Raw genomic sequence first — 15681 nt, forward strand, 5'->3', positions numbered from 1 at the left:
CGATAACGTCCGTGTAGACGTACAGTGTGTAGAACCTGGCGCTGAGGTCGACAGGGTGTGGCGCCACCGGTTTAGCGGCTGTCAAGTTGACTCCTGGTTCAAGACCGAGCATCCTAGCTATTTTTCCTTTAGCCATCATTGTGATGTGTGGCTCGCATACGATGTAAATTTTGTTTTTTATAGGACCATATGCAATTTCAAGTCCTTCCAGCATGGGTTCAGCATTGTGGTTCATTTCATCCAGTAGAATAGCAATACTCTTGTTATACCCGCAACTAATTGAATGAGCTCTTCTGGTTTTTTTTAATATGATCGTACGTATAAATGCTCAAAGACGCATTACTCGGGAGAGTAACGTAGAAACCTGTATCCTCCATGGTTACCTAATGCTTTTGTAGGGTCATGTAAGCTTTTCAAATAACTTATTGCCTATATGTCCTAGATGTCAGACACATGGCTTGCCGGTATCCAACTGTTGAACTTTTCAGGCCAGCCGACCCATTTGACTAAAACCAGCTTTTTACCCTTCTGTTTCTTCTCCGCTACTATCTTTTCAACCTTAAACATTTTGTCTTTTCCCACAATAATCTTCTGTAATTCCTTCTCATAAAACGTGCCTTCGATGTTTTCGCCGTCATAATCCTTCAACCTATATACTGGCGGGGTTTTGTGGACCCTTTCAGCAACAGTGAAATATGCATCTGTATATGTCTGTTCATAGCCTTTTGCAAACTTTCCACGCACTTTGGAAACTCTGACAGAGTCACCCTCCTCAAACTTAAACTTTAGCTGTTTAGGTCTTTTTAGAAGCAGACTGTACATATTTTTGAACACTTTAAAATTATTAGTTTCATTTACTTCAACAGGCTTCATTTTAATTGTACTGTGGTAGCTGTTATTGTATGACCAGACCAAATCTTTTACAGCGTCTATGTACCGTCTAGTGTTGTGCGCTGTGAAGTAACGCCACATCCTCGTTTTCAAGGTTCTATTAAACCTTTCCACCACAGAAGCTTTCACATCATTATTTGTGGCAAAATGTGTTGTTGTATTTCTTCATCAGCTTTTGGAACCCCTTGTTGAAAAATTCTTTACCCTTGTCAGTTTGTAGTTTTTTTAGGTACACGTCCTTGTGAGAGAATGTCTTCAAAGGCCCGAGCCACTTTCGCACCACTCTTGTTCTCAAGAGGACAAACCCAAGCAAATTTAGAAAAGATATCTATACATGTCAACAAATTTCATATCATTGTTATGTCCAGATAAACTAGACAAAGTCAACTAAATCAGCCTGCCACTGGGAATCAATATTCATCACAAAAACTCGATTCCTCTTGAAATGTACTCTGGCGGGTTTATGTAAAGTATATGCATCCTCACCCTGCAACCATTCTTTAACTTTCTTGTCAGACGCCCTATGCCCGGCTGTTTCAAGCAAGCCCCTTTGCAGACGTTCTTTACCCCCATAAGAACCAGGATTTTCTGGCGAATAATAATCAGACTTCATACACTTCTCATCAGCCATCCTTACAACTAATGCAATAATGATATAAGATATTAAAAAACAAGGCTTTTATTTTCAAAGTGTTGTACAGAAACTCCCCATGAATATAAAATGACGCATGTATACATTGGACATGCGCTCAAGAATTTGACACCCTTCAAAGAGCTGTTTCTAAACAAGAATCAAGCGGTAGGGTGTCAGCAGACCACAGTTCAGGCTGGAGAGCGGTCTCAATGTCCCAGAATTCTCTCTTGACATCGTTGATAATTTTCTCACTCACGGGCCCCAGGTATGTCTGGTTTATCCCCCTCAGCTTCTGATGTGCGGTTCCTCCTTGAGTTCCGAAACCAGGACATCGACGGCTCCCTGAATTCGGGCTGGTGCTGGTTTAAGGCCCAGCACGCTGAGAGCTTTGGCTATTAGGCCCGCCAACCAGGGCTGCTTCAGTTTTTCAGTCAGTTTGTCAAAGTTGGCCGTGAAGTAGTAGGCCTCAGGATCGTACAAGCAGGTGTGGCGCCTCTGGCTGGGGTGGTTCACAGCACAGCCGGTACAGTCATTTCTCAAATCGTCCTCAATAACATGGTCCAGAATGCAGGCGGTCAAAGACTTTATGATGTTTATTGCTGGGGTGGTTATGCACCCGTCCACTTCATCCGTTTGCATCGGGTGGTCGGTTGGTTTGGTGTGCCTGCTGCAGCATGGTGTTGTATGACTCCATGTCCATGTCCAGATCTGACTGCTTTGCTGGTGAATAGGTAATATCCATTTTTTCAGATTTACCCCCCAGGTCCTGCAACAAGTTTGTCGAGATCTTCAGCAGCGGTTGCTGCTGCTGCTGAGGCGGCCAGAGCTGCAGCTGATGGCTCTGCAACAAGTGACTGGTCTTGGAAACCATCCCAGTCGTTGTCGTCATATCCCCAAGATTCTGCGGGCTTGGGCTGTTGGAAAAGCGCGGCCGTACGCAAGGGCTTATACATTGTCTTAACCTTGGTTGAAGTTCTGGTGCCGACTGTGAAAACCTTGAAATTTTGTGACTTAAGGACCATCGCCCCACCTACCATGCGTCTAAAGGTGTGGCCGGGGCGGGTGTGTGTGTGTGTGTGTGTGTGTGTGCTTGCTCATGTAAGGCCCACGGGAACAGGCATAGAGTGGAATTTCCTCTCTGACTGTCGTAAAGCAATTCGCCAGGTGCAGAGTCTGATATTGTCGGGACAGAGTGGCCCGTAAGACCTTGGCATCTGGTTTTGCGACAGTTAACAGGTGACACCTCTTTTCTACGGGAAAGCAATTCTAAAATTACCCCAACGTCCTGGAGGTTTCAGATTGCAAGTAATAAAATCACATGATAGAAATGGGGCAAATTGCTCAGGACAGTTGAGGGACAGCCAAAGTGCCCTCACCTGGTGTCACTGGGTAACTTGTCTCCCTACCTTCATAAGGAAAGAAATTTACTCAAGCACACTTTTTGTTAGGAAATAAATCCAGATTTGGGTTGAATACATTGCTACACTACACTATGCAATCTTAATACACTGTGGAAAGACATTGAGAGTTGGCAGTTGGTTCATGTAAGAGATTGTACAGTTATTTCATGTTTTTCAGAGTTTGACAATCACAAGAACAAATATTCATATTTGGTATGGTTTTTATGGTCTCTGTGCGAGTGATGCTCTGGTTTAGGTTTTAAAATCAGCAAACCTATAGAAAATCTATTTCAATAAATTTGTAAGTAAACTGTTTTTTTGGGACACTCCTCCTAGTAAATCCATCTGTCTGATCCGGTCTGAACCAAAATCCAATCTTCCCCCTCCAAGTAAATTTATGGTTTTATGAGCCTTTTGTGGCGACATCCACCTGCCTGCGCTGGGTTCTTATAGGAGAGGAACAGGGCCCTCTGGGAGTCTGCAATCAGACTTCCCACACAAGACTCTCTGTGTGTAGACTGCTGTCAGGTATGCTCATCTTTATCTTTGATTGTTAGACTATTTTCTAAATTCTGTAACTACAAATTGACTATTTTAAGTGTATAACCTACCTGACATTAAAACTGTAAATGACTTGATTTGTGTGGTCTTGGTCAATGTTTCGTTCTTGTAACAGCCCTCTAAGTCGGTTTCCCCTAATTATGACTAGGGAACTGCCCGTTGGACTTGTTTGATCACCAAGTTTTCAGTTAAGGCGGGACCGTCAGCAGAACCAAGTTGATCCTGGGATGACCAATATTGGCCCTTTCGGAGTCCCTGAACCCTAATTAGGTTATACTCCCCATGAGGGAAATCTCACAACCGCTGTGTCGTCTGCAAACAGCTAGTTAAATTGTCGTTACGGGCGCATCCGCGGTGCGTACCGGGTGAAACTGCGTTGACCCTCGGTGTAGAACTTCAGACGAACTGAGTTCCATTCTAAATCAAGCCTAAATTCTAATTTGGAACATAATCTGACTCCATATTAATTAATAAGTTATCACGAGGGTAAAACCTAGTAACTGTTACGCTTTCTTGCTGTGGTCATGGATATATTTGATGTGTTGTTCCGCGCATTTGTGAATATTCTGATGCTCCGATTGGGATATTGACAGTCCGGCGACAGATCGGATATATCTCTGATGACAGCATAGCCCCGTTTGCGAACGGAGAGTAACCTGAATGCTACTGATCCGTTTCGGGCCAGTTTTAAGCGGGATATGAAGCAGCGCCTTCATATCTAACCCGTGGCAACGGAACCAGTGCATTCTTAATTCTAATTGTGCCCTGTTCTTACGAACAGAGGAAACATAACTAACATCTCCGGTTTTGAATCACACCAGCCAAGGGAGAACACGCGGTGCCTTCCCCTCCAGCTACAGACCCTCATTGGTCTAGCTGTGAGGTTTTTACACCCATATATGGTTAAATATTTTAAGTAACTATATAAGATGACACTGTTGTAAGTTTTTTTTTTTTTTTTTTTTAAACAGCTTTTTATTTAAAACATAACATTTATTGAAAAATAATCATTTGCAAAAGGCACATTTATTTTGAAAATGTACAGACAACAAAATGTTTAAAAAAAAGAAAAGGTTTTATTTTTAAAAGCTCATATTAAATCACCAAAAAAACGATAAAAGACAGTCATGACATTCTATACAGTCTACAACTTCATAATATACATGGCCTAAATGTGCGTAGACATTTCAAAACAGTTTTTACGATTGTTAAATCTTAATTTCCTCAAACCTCCGACACAGGTTAATTTTCACAGAGTCAAATGAGCTCAAAAGCCGGTGGTCTTCAAAAATTTTATCGGCTTGAGCAAGCACGTTGTTCAATAGATACAGTTCTTCGAACAAAAAGAATGCGCTGTTACCATCCGTTGTTGAGTCTGTTAAAGCACCCCCGTTTTGAAAAAAGCTTTCCCAAATGATCAGTGCTTTTTTCCCCATCCACATTTGCGGCATCGCCTCCACGGTGATCCGTCGTTGACGCGTAGCATCGCTGGTCCAGCTTAAAAATGTACTTTTGTCTTTTAAACCGGTGGCTACATCCACATAGCATCTTCTAAAATCACCCCAGTCACAAGCCTCGCACACGGCTCCGCAAGTGTTAATAGGGCTGTACTCCTCATCAACATGCAGGTTGAAAAAACAAATTTTTGGAGCATCTCCATCCACGTCAATATGATAACCGCAGCGGACACCCTCCGGCATCGTCCCCCACTCGCAGTGTAGACCCCCGGCATGGACTCTTGCCAACGCTGCAAAAGGCTTCTTTGGTCTCCGCAACACCATCTGCGGCTCGGGCATCACTTCTTCTCCAGAGGTAGGTGTTGAAATTTCAGCGGTAGACATGTTCGTAGGTTACACAGAGCTGATGTCCGATTCTGACAACCGTGTTGTGCAAAGGCCGTTGTTGTGAGATCTTCAACACCTCTGCTATGGCTTCCAAACCAATAGACTTTATACACATTCTGAAAAGTGGGCGTGATCCTGTTTGCACACCCAAAATACTAAATCAGGGCGGCGCAGGCCTGTGTGCGCGCACGTGTCTGTACTCCCCCCGCGCTTCACAGGGGACCCACACCTGCCCCGCCACATCCCCACTATGTGTCACGGGCGCTCCTGTGCCTTCTGCATGCATCTCCCGGAGTACAAAACGTTGCCGCCTATTGTTTGATGGGGATCTTCAAAACTTTGTGTGGGGGGGGCATTGCTCTAAAGCTACAGTGGCTCCTGCCTAACTCTGTCCATGCTTACCAGCACACTGTGGCCATTTTGATCCTCGCTACTCAGCTGTGAACATCTACCTAGAGACCCTCCGCTTCTGTTTTGTCGCAGGAAATCAGCTAAGTAACTAACGCGTGTGCTTTTTTTCTACTTTAGCTTTCTTAAAAACCTCTTATACCGCTTTAACACTCCCTGATTCAGCCTGTTAAGACTATGCATACATGCCTGGGCTTGTTTTCTTTAAACTAACGGCCAAAGCACTGCTTTAAAACTTAGTTACTTACATATTCTCACATATTGCCTGTTTTACTGGTAAAGGATAAAACCTTTTTTTTTTAAGTTTCAAGTTGCACAAACACTTTGCCCCACAAGGCGTGTAGTTACACCAAGCATTCTAAACATTTAAATTTTTTTTTTTTTTTTTCCCCCTCTATTTTATCCACCCCATCTGGCAGGCACAACCCCCACCCTTTCCCCATACCCTTCTCCCTCACCAACCAAACCATAGCAGAGTTCAAAAGGTAAAACTGATCAATCAAATCTTGACAGTATGTACATCATAGAAAATCGGACCATATCAGAGGGGGGACCATATTAAGGGGGCGGGGCAAGGGGCGTGGTATCGATCAATCATTATTTTTGACAGGAGGTGCATCTGATTACTCTCTTGCAGACCTGCTAGTGGCACAGGTAGTGCGCCTCCATGGGATCCCCGCAGACATCGTCTCAGACCGGGGCCCTCAGTTTGCGTCCCAGGTCTGGAAGGTCTTCTGCTATGCCTTGGGGGCTTCGGTGAGTCTGTCTTCTGGGTACCATCCCCAGACTAATGGGCAGACGGAAAGGGCAAATCAAGACCTGGGAACGGCCCTGCGATGTATGACCCATCCTCTTGGAGTAAGTTTTTACCGTGGGTCGAGTATGCCCACAATTCGCTCACCTGTTCCGCTACCGGCCTATCCCCTTTCGAGGTCTCCCTAGGGTACCAGCCACTGCTGTTCCTGGCCCAGGAGGAGGTTGCTGTCCCGTCCGTCCAAGCCCACATACACAGATGCCATAAAGTCTGGAAGAACGCCCGCGCCGCCCTGCTTCGCTCCTCCAAACAGAACCAACGCTTGGCTGATCGTCGCCGGACCCCCGCTCCAGACTACCAACCAGATCAGGAGGTCTGGCTTTCTACCCGGGACATCCCACTGTAGGTGGAATCAAGAAAACTCCAGCCCCGTTACATAGGACCTTTCAAGATCTCACGCATCAACCCTTCCGCTGTCCAGGTAAAACTACCACCATCCCTAAAGATTCACAACACCTTCCATGTCTCTCAACTGAAGCCTGTGTCCAGCAGCAGTCTGTGCCCTCCAGCCGTTCCCCCTCCACCCCCCCCCCCCCCCCCCGAGTTATTGATGGCCACCCTGCCTACACAGTCCAACGGCTACTGGATGTGCGCCGCAGGGGCCGAGGCTACCAGTATCTGGTGGACTGGGAAGGCTACAGTCCGGAGGAACGGAGCTGGATCTCCCCTCGACTCATCCTTGATCCCTTCCTCATTCAGGACTTCCATCGTGCCCACCCTGAAAAGCCTTGTGGGCCACCAGGAGGCGTCCGTTGAGGGGGGGGGGGGTACTGTTATGCCCTCGTGTTTCGGTTGTCATTTGTATTTCCTCGTGTTCCTGTTATTTATGTCCCTTGTGCTTTTGTGTTCCTCACCATGTCTTTGCTTTTCCCCACAGGGTGGGCGTGACCTTATTCCCTATGCACTCCCTAATTACTTCCAGCCTTCAGCCATTTTCTCTCTCCGTTCAGGTCGCATTCCTCACACCCTCCCTTATTAGTTCTAATTAGTCCCAGATTATAAAGTCATACTTTTTTGTTTCGCCCCTTGCCAGATCGTTGAATTGTCGCCTAGCCTTGAACCTCGCAATCTGTGCGTAAACCAAAGCCTAGTTTCTATTCTCCGTACCCTAACTCTCAGTATCTTCCTTGTTTCCTTTAAATTGCACCGTTCTCTTGGTCACTGAGTTTTGTTTCATGCACTTTGTTTCAGTGTTCCCCTGTCTGTCGAGTCTACGTGTTTGTCTTCATCGCGTCTCGTTTTCTGTTCTCTTGTTCTCCCCGGTTTACCTCCCCAGCTCCAACCTCCCGGTCCAGCCCGTCCTTCGCCGGCCTCCCAGTCCCCAGTCCAGGTCCGCCGCCGAAACCGGAGGAATCCCTTCCAGCGCCACGCCAAGCCGGATCCCGGACCACCTCACCAACCCTCACGGTCCCCGTTTCAAGTCTGCCCTGGTCCCTACCGCCCCCTGCTGTGTACTCAATAGACCCCTCTTTCTGAATTCCATTGCACTGCTGTCTCTGAGTCCTGCATTTTGGGTCCGGCCGAGCACAGAACGTAACACAAGGGTCAGTGTCTGACTTGTCGTGTATCCTGGCTAGGGCGTCTGGTAATGTATTCTTTGACCCAGGTCTATATGTCAAAATAAAATTGAACCGGGTAAAAAATAACGCCCAACGTACCTGCCGAGGATTACGCCTTTTTGCTTCCTTTACGTACTGGAGGTTTTTATGATCCGTCCAAACCATGAACGGATGTTCCGCCCCTTCCAGCCAGTGGCACCATTCCTCCAGGGCTACCTTAACAGCCAACAGTTCTCTCACATCGCAATTCCTTTCGATTGGGGACAGAGAGCGGGAAAAGTAAGCGCAGGGATGAATGATGCCATCACGGGGGGAACGTTGGGATAGGATAGCCCCGACTCCTACCTCTGACGCATCAACCTCCACAATGAATGGGAGAGATGGGTTAGGGGAGGTTAGGATGGGTTCAGTGCTAAATCGCCTCTTGAGGTCAGAAAAGGCTTTTTCCGCTTTCTCAGTCCACCTAAATGGTGTGGGCACATTCTGCCTTGTCAGGGCTGTTATTGGCACCACCACTGAACTAAAATCCCAGATGAATCGCCTATAGAAATGAGCAAAACCGAGGAAACGCTGAACCTGTTTGACTGACTTCGGAGTCGGCCAATTCAAAACAGCGGAGACCTTCCCCGGGTCCATATGGACCTCCCCTTCTGAGATAATGAACTCCAGAAATGAAACGATCTTCGCGTGGAAGACACATTTCTCCGCTTGGACGTATAGGTGTGCATCCAGGAGACATTACAGCACTTGCTTCACATGCCCAATATGCTCAGACAGACTGTTCGAAAAGATCAAGATGTCGTTGAGGTAAATGAAGACAAAAACGATCTAGCATCTCTGAGCACGTCATTTACCAATGCCTGGAAGACTGCGGGGGCATTGGTAAGACCAAATGGCATCACCAGATACTCAAAATGTCCATTATGCGTATTGAAGGCGGTCTTCCATTCGTCGCCTCTACGGATGCGTATTAGATTATATGCATTCTGGAGGTCGAGCTTAGAAAAGACGGACGCCCCCTGGAGGCGCTCAAAGGCGGAGTTCATTAGAGGTAGGGGATAGCGGTTTAACAGTGATGGCATTTAGCCCTCTGTAGTCTATGCATGGCCGTAGCCCACCATATTTTTTTGCCACAAAGAAAAATCCAGACCCTGCCGGTGAGGTCGACGGGCGGATGAACCCATTTGCCAATGCCTCCTTGATATATTCATCCATCGCCACACGTTCAGGCATAGATAGAGAATATAACAATCCTCGCGGGGGAATAGTACCGGGATGTAACTCGATAGCACAATCATAAGGTCGGTGTGGTGGTAAGGGACATTTGAAGGAAGTGGAAATTGACGGGACTCCACCGAGTTGACGTTCACAGGATCATCACATGCTACTGAGCACATTTCTATTTCCGGGTCATCACCCAGGGACTGCCAATCAAATTCAGACTCCCAGACTAGGCTCTCTGGATTGGATTCAGAGGAGCAACCATTCCTATCCAATCTCAGATTAGATAAGCCTCCGACTAGCGAGTGATCACCACTGCTCGGTTAAATCATAGGAACCTCAGAATCACGTGACTGGGAACTGTCACTACCTGATGCTCTGTCAGAGGCTTCCTGGGAATCGTCATGACTGCCAAAACTTAAAACTGACAGTCTTCTCCTTAATTGAGGTACATTCATCAGGGTAATTTGTGACACGTCCATAAGAGGATCTTCCTCAATGTAACCTCCCTCGTCCTTACATAATAGACCTGAATCGCTATCAAACCGAGGGAGACTGGTAGAAGTGAAATGTGCACTTTCAGCGCCAGATCCTTCCTCGTAATCCCTGAGCAGTTCCCCATCCATAGTAATTCCATATTCGTTACTAGAATGGGGAGGGACAGGATTAACCAATCCCCTCATGGTCAGCGGAATCTGATTGTAGGACGAGTGGATGGTACGTTGTGTACAATGCTTGGCATATTTAGGATCCCAACCTTAAACAGCATTTCTGCTACTACCCCAGTTAACATAGGGTCTGTGTGTTTTTAGTGAAGGATGGCCCAGAACCAGTGGTTGTGTAGGTGAATCGACCAAATAGAATTGGATGTTTTCATGATGCTCACAGAAGGGAACCCCTAGCATGATTTTTATGGTACAGTTTTACCACTCCTGTACCCAATGGTTGTCCAAGGCTGTGATACGGCGAGACTGGGGGAGAGAAATCAGAGGAACACCAATTTCCTTAGCCCAAGCAGCATCAATAAAATTATCCATCGCCCCTGAGTCTAAGAAAGCATCTACCTCCACAACCTGGCAACGCCAAGTGAGGGTAACCAAACAAGTGCGAAAGGTTGATGAAGAACGCCTCATTAGTACCTTTCCTTTTCCCAACGAGGCTTCTCGTTTCCCAATACCTGACCACCATCGTGTTTGATCTGTCCCTGTGTTTTAGCACGCTGGTTAGAGGTAAGCCTAGAACTGCCTAGTTGCATAGGTTCATCCAGACTCTCAGACTGTAGGCGGAACTGGTCTCGCCGAACTGGGGGCAAACCGAGTGACGGACTGGTTTCTCCTTCCTTGCCTGGGTTCATAGTTCTCTTGTCTTTCCCTTTTTCGTTCCCTTACTCTATTGTCAATTCAAATGGCTGTCATGACCAGGGAGTCTAAAGTAGCTGGCAATTCAAGCGCAGCCAGGGCGTCCTTAACAGGGTCAGACAACGCATTGCGAAATAGAGTTATGAGAGGTGCGTCTGGCCAAACGGTTTCGCCAGCCAAGGAGCGCAAAGCAATTGAAAATTCTGCTACACTATCGCTTCCTTGTCTGATACGCGTCAACCTAGTGGCCGCCTCCTCGCCCGTAAGGTCATGGTCGAATACTGAAGTCATTGCATTCATTAATGTATGCAAACTTGTCATGACTGGAGATTCTGACCTAATGAGGCTCTGCCCAAAAGAGCGCTGTTCCAGCTAACAACGAGAGGATGAACACTGCTCGAGAATCCTCTGTTGTAAACCGTGAAGGTTGCGATCTAAAAAATATCTGGCACTGTGCCAAAAAGCCTCGACATTTTCCCGACTCCCCACTGTAACGCAGGGGAAGTTGTAATTTCGGTTCACGTGGCGGGGAAGACCTGGGTGGCAGGAGATTAGGCGAGGGGTGGAGTGCTTGTGCAACATTAGGTGGTGTCCGTGATGAGGTAACTAAGTCTGCCAAGCGACAAATACCCTCGGTTAATTCACGGATCTCTGCACCCTGATGCTGTTGAACAGCTAACAGCTGTTTTAACCCCTCATCATGAGTTGTAAGTACCTGACCTTGGGTAACTACAACCTGATTTATATCTGAATCAGTTGCTGGTTCGTACATAATGGCTTTTGCGTACTGTAATGGTTTGGGGAGGGAGGATACGACCGCACGCAAACAAATATTCAGAATATAAGATAATATAACTTAGAGCTCTTTAAGTTGAACGGGGGGGGGGGGGGGGGGGGGGGGGTGGGGGGGGGAGTGTTCAACCACTAGGTCTCGTGAGAGACAGGGAAAGGAAATAAACAAAAAGTAGTAAGATAAATGAACAGAAACTTCAACCTCACTCTGAGAGGTAAGGTAAGAAAGAAGCAAAACAAAGGAGGCTGACTGATAGTAGCATGAATCAAGTCACCAGAAACCCACCATCAGTATAATAGCTAACTCAAACTTTGCTCTAAACTATACCAAGTCTTTTCCTTTCTTTTCCTTTCTTTTCCTTTCTTTTCCTTTCTTTTCCTTTCTTTTCCTTTCTTTTCCTTTCTTTTCCTTTCTTTTCCTTTCTTTTCCTTTCTTTTCCTTTCTTTTCCTTTCTTTTCCTTTCTTATGCTAAGCACCTTACCGGCTCTTTGCGCAATGAGAATTAGACGCAAAAGCAACAAGCTGTTCTTAGAGGGGAGTTATATAGAATGAAACCAGATGGAACTAATTGACTGTAATTAGGACTCCACCAATAAGCTCAGTAGTAGGTAGAATGCTGCACAGGTATCAACTGATTGATTGTAATTAGGACTCCACCAACAAGCCCCGTAGCAGGAAGAATGCTGCACATGCATCAACTGACTACTCATGCTCGTTTGCTGAATAGCTCTCGAAATGAGTAGCCGAGTAGCCTGGATAGCACAAAGGAATACGGAACCATGACATACAGAGGGTACACTACAAGATGCAAACCACTGATAAGCCTGAAGAACAGAAAGACGAGATTACAGTTTGCTAAAAAGCACATAAAAGAGCCCCAAGAGTTCTGGAACAAAGTCTTGTGGACAGATGAGACAAAGATTAACATGTACCAGAGTGATGGAAAGAGGAAAGTGTGGAGAAAAAAACTTGTCTTCATCAATGATGTGACTGCAGACAGAAGTAGAACAATGAATTCTGAAGTCTACAGAAATATTTTATCTGCTCAGATAAAACCAAATGCCTCAAAACTCATTGGACGGCACTTCATCATGCAACAAGACAATGACCCGAAACATACTGCTAGAGCAACGAAGGGGTTTTTGACGGCCAAAAAGTGGAAAATCCTTGACTGGCCGAGTCAATCACCGGATCTGAATCCAATTGAACATGCATTTTACATGCTGAAGAGGAGACTGAAGGCATAAAGTCCCCGAAACAAGCAGGAACTGAAGATGGCTGCAGTACAGGCCTGGCAGAGCATGACCAGGGAAGATACCCGGTGATGTCTATGCGTCGCAGACTTCAAGCAGTCATTGCATGCAAAGGATATGCAACCAAATATTAAAAATGATTACCTTATTCTACATTATGTTAAACTGTCCAATATTTTTGATGCCCTTATGTACAAAAGGTTCTATCATTTCTAAACGGTTCATCCGATATGCATGAAAATACCCTCAAATTAAAGCTGACAGTCTGCGCTTCAACCTCATTGTCATTGTATCTTTTCAAACTCAAATTGCTAGCATACAGAACCAAAATAACAAAAAATGTGTCGCTGTCCAATGAATTATGGCGCTCACTGTATGTACAGGCACAAACACAGGCACACGCACGTGACACACACCAACAAAATTTGAGCCACTGCGTTGCAAAACGTTCAATAAATAAGTTCTGTGCGTCAGCTATTATGTTTCTTCAAATAGATTCATATCATTGTGGATGGCCACAAGATAAAAAAATGCCCATTCTGTTTGCAACTTTGATTTCACTAACTAGTCGTTTCATTTACTACACATTATTGAAAAGTGATCGTTATATTCTGTAGTCGCCCCCACCGAGTCAGCGCACAGCAGCGGGGTGACAGCACACATTCTAAGCGGGGTGACAGCTGACTGTTCCCGGCTATCACTCAGGGAAACTCTCGCATCGAGGAGGAGGCGTCAGGTGCATACAGTTCATACAGTTCATAAAGTTCATAAAACTTAGTTAAGTTAAAAATTAAAAAATGATGATGTGGAAATATATTTCATAATTAATTAAATGCCATTATTAAATAAATTTGATGCTTTGAAGGCACAACAATTGCATTGCCAATGAATATTAGGTTAGAAAATACAACATTTGCCCAATTTAACGTGACTTCCAGTATAAACCACGCCCACTTCCAGTGTTCTATCCGAATACAGATACAGAGGCAGATAATTTTGTTGGTTGAATAGATACAGATACAGATAATGACGTCTCTGAACACCCTTAGTGTGTACATGTCTACATGTATGTGTATGTACATGTGCATTTATGTTTATATATTTAATTCTAGTTCTGTTATGACCAGTAATATTTCTGATGGTACATATATCAAGGCTGTGAGAGAACATGCCCTTGAACATGAGTAACCAGTTAGAAAAGACTGATGAAGCAGCCTTTACAGAAGTGACGTCATTATTCTGAGCATGGCTTTTTTAAAGACTCTTCAAAGACCCAGGCAGTCCAACGTCATGAATAATGATTGTTCTGGATAGTCACCGTTCTCTCTCATTTTAAGGTCTAACCAAAACAGTACAAGATCACAACACTGCTAATAAGGAGTAATAACATACTTATGAGACAGGTGGAACAAAAGCAAAATTTTGGGGGTCTTCATTGGTGAGGAACATATGTAGATGCCCAGGGCAGCACGGTGGTGCAGTGGGTAGCACTGTCGCCTCACCTGGGCCTTTCTGTTTTCATGTTTTCCCTGTGTCCGTGTGGGATTCCTCCGGGTACTCCGGTTTCCTCCCACAGTCCTAAGACATGCAGGTAGGCTAATTGGCAAAGACATGCAGGTAGGCTAATTGGAGACTCTCTCTAAATTGCCCATAGGTATGAGTCTGTGAGCGAATGGTGAGTGAATGGTGTGATAGATTGGCAACCTGTACAGGGTGTATTCCTGCCTCTCGTCCAGTGCACGCTGGGATAGGCTCCAGTACATACATTATACATACCTCCTTTTTAAATTATCATTTTTGAGAAACAAAAGTTTATTTTGTTTAATTTGTATTTATATCAGTATAATTTGTTTGAACATGGAAATGTATTTGTTTTTTCTTATAAGTTCTTTTTTTTGTTACCTCTTCTTACAATAAGGTCTATTAAGGACTGTGTCAGATCCCACTTCAAGCCTGTTTAAAACATGGAAGAATACCATTGAATTCTAATTATTTGTATGATTTTAGCATCCTGATACATTCCCTGGATGCACTACCATAGAAATATACCCTGCAAAGAAATCCAACTGAATTGACCCAAAGTACCATGAACATTTTAAACTAACCTGTAACCACCAAAAATGTTCTAACAATTCTGATTAAGGCACGCAACTGCTAACTAGTCGTGTGTCGTCTGTGAACGATTTGTTCTTTTTGAACAAATTTGTTTTGGTGAATGAATTGTACTGACTCAGCTCCATTTAAAAATGTGTTCATTTGCATCAACTCTCAGTAACTTACCATTCGCTGAAGCTGCAGATACTCCTGTTAAACTATTTTCACCATTGGGCTGTGTACTAGCAATTATCCAGCGGCAGCATTGATCCGCTTGAGCGGGGCGTGCTCTACGAGCCTCTCCTGTCCGTGTGATCAGAAGCAATAGTCCCTAAACTGAAAGCAGTGGCAGTGTTGAAGACGTGAAGGGACCAACCGGATCTGCAATGAGCTACCTACTGTATGCTGTTGCTGGATCCCTACTGCTCTCCCTCACCCAAACGGCTTCATATTGCAATGACAAGCACTTGCCTGTGTTAAAGCTCATAGAACTGCATGATATAATGTAGCCAAAATAAAATGTGAATTAAAGAGTATGTTTTCAGTAGGCATTTCCTAATGGATTCTGTATCAATAAAGCTTCACATTCAATAGAAATTGTCCCACACTGCTAACTAGTGTCCTCTTTTAATAAAATAGCCAATAGATTATATTGTTATAATCAGTCCCTTGTTGGTTGCAAACGATTTTGTAACTTGAGTCACCTATCTTGCTCACTTTTTACTTTAAATGCAGGCTAAATTTTGCGCAAACATCAATGAAAAGCCTAACAATGGTGTATGCTATGTAGAAATTCAGTAGGTGACTTATTTCTGAGCAGTTTTTCATCACGAAAAACAATACCTTATCAA

Source organism: Anguilla anguilla, chromosome 10 (genome assembly GCF_013347855.1).
Source record: "Anguilla anguilla isolate fAngAng1 chromosome 10, fAngAng1.pri, whole genome shotgun sequence".
NCBI classification, from domain to species: domain Eukaryota; kingdom Metazoa; phylum Chordata; class Actinopteri; order Anguilliformes; family Anguillidae; genus Anguilla; species Anguilla anguilla.